Source organism: Belonocnema kinseyi, chromosome 1 (genome assembly GCF_010883055.1).
Source record: "Belonocnema kinseyi isolate 2016_QV_RU_SX_M_011 chromosome 1, B_treatae_v1, whole genome shotgun sequence".
Classification (NCBI taxonomy): Eukaryota; Metazoa; Arthropoda; class Insecta; order Hymenoptera; family Cynipidae; genus Belonocnema; species Belonocnema kinseyi.
The window spans coordinates 129,977,125-129,982,981 of NC_046657.1; the positions used below are offsets into that span (position 1 = coordinate 129,977,125).

The following is a 5,857-nucleotide window of genomic DNA, read 5'->3' on the forward strand; positions in this document are numbered from 1 at the left end:
TCTGAATTTTTCAAAAAAAAAAAAATTCTAAAATCGGTGCATAATTGCGTTCTAAATGTCATTTTGAACCTCGTTTTCCGATTTCACCCCACTGTGCGCCGCGCCATCAACTGAGCAGACGTATGCGTCCTAAATTGCGATGCATCTTGCTCACACGCATGACGGCGATATGCGAGTCTTAAAAGTCAAGTAGGATTGCAAAATATATTGTTTTAAATATTGTTATTGAATTGAATTAAATTGAAATGGTAAAAAGTTATTTTCAATTTTTACTAATAACATAGTATACTTACTATCAATTTTCCATTTAGTATTTTTTGTTTAGCGGCGCAAAAAAAATCTTTTTTTTATAATAACTTTTTTCTACCATAACAGACAAATGGTACCAGACTAAAAATTTGTGTTCAGTAGATTACATCAGTACCAAATCTAAGAATTTCAGAAAAAGGGTAGTGTTATTGAGACATTTTTTGTTTTTTCAAAAACTGAAAATGCCGTCTCCATTTTTTATTAGTTATAAGAAAACGTATTTTTTCAAATTCTCAAAAGTGGTTAAATTGAAACAATTAAAACCTTGAAACGCAATCTGTCTAGCTTGAGGCTTCAACAGCTTTATTGAAAATTCGTTGTTTTTTTAAATTAATTTAACTGCTTTTAATTTCCAATGAAAATCTTTTTTGGTTTTAATATGAAGTACTATATTTCTTGATAAGAATTCACCTATTTCGATTAAAAATTTCACAGCTCGGTTAACAGTTGCACTACTTTGTAAAAAATTCATCATTTTACTTGAAAATTCCACAGTTTAGTTGTAAGTTAACTATTTTGTTAAAAATTCATGTTTTATAGTTAAGCCATGACTGTTATGTAGAAAAATCTATTTTTTGTGGTTTGAGAATTCAACAATTTGGTAGCAAATTAATCAATTGGATTTTGATTTACAATTAAAACATTGTATTAGGTTAACGACAAAACGTAAATTCTTATAAAAAATATAACATTTAATATTTCGAGCAAAGAAGATTTCAAGTATAAATTGAAAGCAGTTCAATTAATTAAAAAACAAGGAATTTTAAATAAAACCCAAAAATACGAATTTTCAACCAAATAGTTGAAATATTAATAAAAAAGATTTTTAGTTGAGAAAGAAAAAATTTCAACCTAACTGTTTAATTTTAAAGTCAAAAAGACCATTTTTTTACAAAACGGTTGCAATTTCTACTAAACGGGATGACTTTTTAACAAAAATATTAAATTTTCAAAAAAATAATTTTTTTAAAATTATTAATTCGCGATTATCCGAGGTTGAAAAAAATAGTTGACCCGTCTTATGCGCGCTATAACGCAAGAGTAGTCCGTATTATCCGAGCTTTATGCATTATTCACAAATATGAACGTGTCTTAACCAACTAGAACATATCTTTCTAAACCTCTGCTCTGATTAGTTATTGTTTTTATTTAAAATACCATTTTATCCGAGTTTCACGATTATCCAAGTTGGGGCCGGTCCACAATAGCTTCTGTAAAACAGTAATAAACAGTAATATTATTAACTTGAAAATACAAACTTTCAACAGAAAAGTGAATTAACACTTAAACGATTAAATTTTCACGTGAATCTATAATATTAATCTTAACAATATTTATAAGATTTAACTTTAATCCATAATATTCAATTTTAATGAATAATTACTTAATTTTTATTTAAAAAATAAATTTGAGTTACCATTAAATTACTTACCTATACAGAAGCAGTTGGCAACATTCAAGGTTAGAATTAGTGGTTGCAATAAAGCACTCGAAACAACTTGTTTAGAATAAATAATGAATTAAACGGCCAGTCATTCTTGAAATCTGGTGTACAAGCCTTTGTGATATCTTTTCAATTCTTGTAAAATATTTTATAATCTTCACGAAGTCGTTGAATCTTTGTAGAATCTTTGAAGTATTTAAAAATCCTAAGCTTTTGAATCACGTGCCTAGTACCTTAACGTACCTTGTCCGCAGTTGGCGCTAAATTCAAAATGAATAATTGAATATTCATTATTTTGTCTAAAATTTTAACTGTTTCTTATAAAATCGTTTTTTATTTTAAGCTAAAAATTAATTTTTTAGCTGCAAAATAACTATTCCACCTTTATTGCAAATTTAGCTTTTCCTGTTTAAAATTAAACTATTAGTTGAAAACTTTCTTTTTATCTTGTATCTTCCTCTTTAAATATATTTTTTTAACTTTCTTAAATTTTATGTTTCAAAAAACATATTCTTATTTTGCACAAAATAATTTTGTTAACTCTCTTCTTCGTTTTTTTAATTAAAAATTTCAAACTCTTTTTGATGGATAATAATAATAAATTTATATTTACCTTAGGAGATTTCAAACTGCATTTATATTGCACGATTGTATGTTTCGGTTAGTTTGGAATTCAGTCACGGGATGCTTGTACACATACTGACATTCTCTGGTTCGTAAGCGAGCGGTAAAGGTTACATAATGCTTAAAGCGTAGGAACCGCAGATCACTACGGACTCTGTGTTTTTTAGAAACTTGACCCTCACGCTCCCTGAACGTCATGAAAAATTAAGTTCCTGCTCCAATATTGGGCACTATTATCCAGACAACTCCATCTTTGACAGATACAAGGCAGTCTGATAAGTCCCTGAAAAATGAAACACGGAGACGTTTTTTTGGCCAAAGTCAGTCTTATTTTTCAACATACTCTCCTTTTAGGTCGATACAGCGAGTCCAACGATTTTCTAACTTTTTGATACCGTCCGAAAAGTACTCGATCGGAAGGTCTCCGAAATACGCCTTAGTTTCAGCTATGAGCTCCCAATTTGAGTAAAAACGATTACCGGTGAGCCATCTCTTCAGGTAGGGAACAAGTAATAGTCGCTGGGGACCAGGTCTGGTGAATACGGTGGCTGAGGAACCAATTCGAAGCCGATTTCATGCAATTTTGCTTGTGCAACTAAGCATGAATGAACAGGCGCATTCTCCTGATGATAAAGCGGTTTTTTCTTCTTCAAATGTGGTCGTTTTTCGGCGATTTCGATTTTCAATCGGTCCAATAATGATGAATAGTATGCTCCGGTTATGGTTTCACCTTTTTCAAGATAGTCCATGAATATTATGCCATGTGCATCCCAAAATACGGAGGCCATAACCTTTCCGATCCATTGTTGCCTACAGCATTAGCTACCTCTCTCAATTTCACTTTGGGATCATTCAACATCATATCGTGGATTTTTTCGACATTTTCTCGCGTAGTGACCTCTTTTGGGCGCCCAGATCGTTCAGCGTCAACTGTGCTCGTACGGCCACAACGAAACTCGGTAAACCACTTATGAATCATTCCAATCGACGATGCAGAGTCCGGGTAATACTTATCCAGCTTGGCCTTGCTCTCGGATATTATTTTCTTGCGAAGATAGTAGTGTTTGATCAAAACTCGAAACTCAGATTTTTCCATATTAAAAAAAACTCGGAGGTTAGTCGCTTCTCAGTGCTGTAACTTGTAAATGCGTCAACATAAATGGCTGAAGTTTTGACAGGCGTTATTTGAAGGATCAAGCTCGGCGAAAATGGTTCACATTAGTGTATACTAATGCCATCTCTTAGAATTTTCAGGTACTTATCAGACTGCCTAGTAGATGGAGTTTGTTACTCTTGGCGACCTTGAGGTTGGTTTTAAGGAACGAGTCTTTAAAGGCAATGATTAATTGCAAGAATAAATCGATGAATAGAGAGCGAGTCCTTAGAAAGTATTAAAGGAGATCCCTCTAGAGTCTATAATTAAAATTTAAGAGAATATTTTTCTAATAATAAAGGTAGTAGAAGTACGTGTGTTAAGTGGAGTATATCGCGAAGTTTGGTGATATTTCGCTACCAAAGAAAATTTTAGATTTATATTAAAAAACGTCCAAGGAGATCACTGTTACTTTAGATAGCGGCAGAACCTTGTTTACTATAAGAAGGCTCGTGTACGCTAATTTATTTTGCAGAGAAATTATATTTTTAAAATCTTATAATTTAATGAAAATCTGAAAGTGTGAGCCGTTTTATAGGAATTAGCAAGTGCAATTTAAAGAAACAATAACATTAGTAATTATTTCTTCGAATCGAATAAATAAATTAGAGTGACGATTCGCAGGCAATAATAATATTTTATTATAATCATATGAGTTAATAAGCACCATATACTCTTCACTATTTTACAAATCTATGTGTTAATCTTAATGAATAGATTAACATATAGCCATAAAAACCTTTAGTTCTTCTTGCGTGCACGAATCCTATGTAATGCTTAAACTTTCACGAAAACGTATATGATAAAATTTTTTACATTCTCATCATTTATGATTGAGAAAGTATTAGAATTGTCGGAAATTTGACATCACACATTTTCAACGGATCTCCACGTTTCGAGACCCCCCTGAATCCGAAAATCAGGTTTTCACGATGGCGTCTGCCTGTCCGTCCTTAAACATGATAACTCTCGAAAAAATAAACGAATCAAATTCATCTTCGGCACACCTCTTTATGGTTCTAAAAGAAAGGACGAGTTCGTGAACCAGCCATTTTTGATATCAATTCAAAAAGTGAGCGCATTTTGAAAATTTGTTAGTTAACTTTTTTCTTAATTTGAAAATTCTATGTACAGATATTTATAGTATTAAAAAGAACAAACAATTTATCCTTATGACTTTTTTCGATAAAAAGAAAATTCTCAGAGTTATAGCGTTTTCAAAATTTTTTTAATCTATCGAAAATCAAAATTTGAAGCCGAAAAACGCACGGTATGAAAAAAAGTAAAGAAAATAAAAACATTTCTTTTTGAAAGCCCTACAAGATTATTATAACTAATTTTTGTATTTTCTTCAAAAATCAAACATTCAAATTTTGATTGCACATAAAATAATGGAAAATCAAAAATTCCATTTTGTGGAGAAACTATGAAGGATACCAAAAAAGATGAATTAACAAAAATGGTTATCCCAAAAAAAATCTACAATTCAGTTAAGAATCACTTCTTGATAGGACGCGTACTTTTTATTTTATTCGTGAAAAATAACGTTGAAAAAAAAAAAAAAAAAATGTGTAGAAAAACGACGATAGTTACGAGAAAAAAATTCAACGAAACCTGTTTAAAAATGTCTGTCGGAAATCGAGCGCGCAGCACGAGTGTCACGATGAGAATGTGTACCTCAAAGCGTACAGAGCTTTGAGAAACTTAATCTTTGACTATACTTAATTAAGTAGACAATTGAGAATATGAAGACGCATATAAATACTGTCATCTAAAAGAGATCTTTTTGATAATGTTTTTTTCAAGCATTCCAAATGCAAAGAATAAATATCCGAGCTTCGAAAATGAACCTTTGAATATTGCGGGCTCATTCACCAGATACGTCATACGTTTAGGGGAGGTTTAGGATCTATTAAAGTATCATATTGTTCATGTTAAGAACAATAGAAAAAGCATCACGAGTGGGAGGGGGGGGAGGTTATTAAAAGTTCTCGAAAAATGTATCACTTATTTTGTGAATTGTCCCTGTACAATTTCTGAATCAAAGGCCTGAATTTCAAAATTAGACAGTTGGAAAATGGGTCCTTATATAAATTCTACACAGCAAAATTCTCAACGTAGGTCAGCACTCAGCGTGGCAAGCAAGCCCCACCCTGCCGAGAACAACAAACCAAGCGAACCAGCGTCACTAGTTATAGCTACTGTCTGACCCCCTTACGGCGACTACTACCTCTACCGGGCAACCGGGAGTTGAGACAAAACTTTACATTCCGTCCCATTAGCCTCACATCTTTTATTCCAATAACCGTGGAAAGACTCGCGCATAT

The 5,857-nt window shown here is 32.1% G+C and overlaps 1 pseudogene; it reads left to right on the forward strand.

Annotated features, from left to right (window-relative positions):
- LOC117180026 overlaps positions 1 to 5,857 on the forward strand; it is a 16,055-nt pseudogene that overhangs the window by 9,178 nt on the left and 1,020 nt on the right.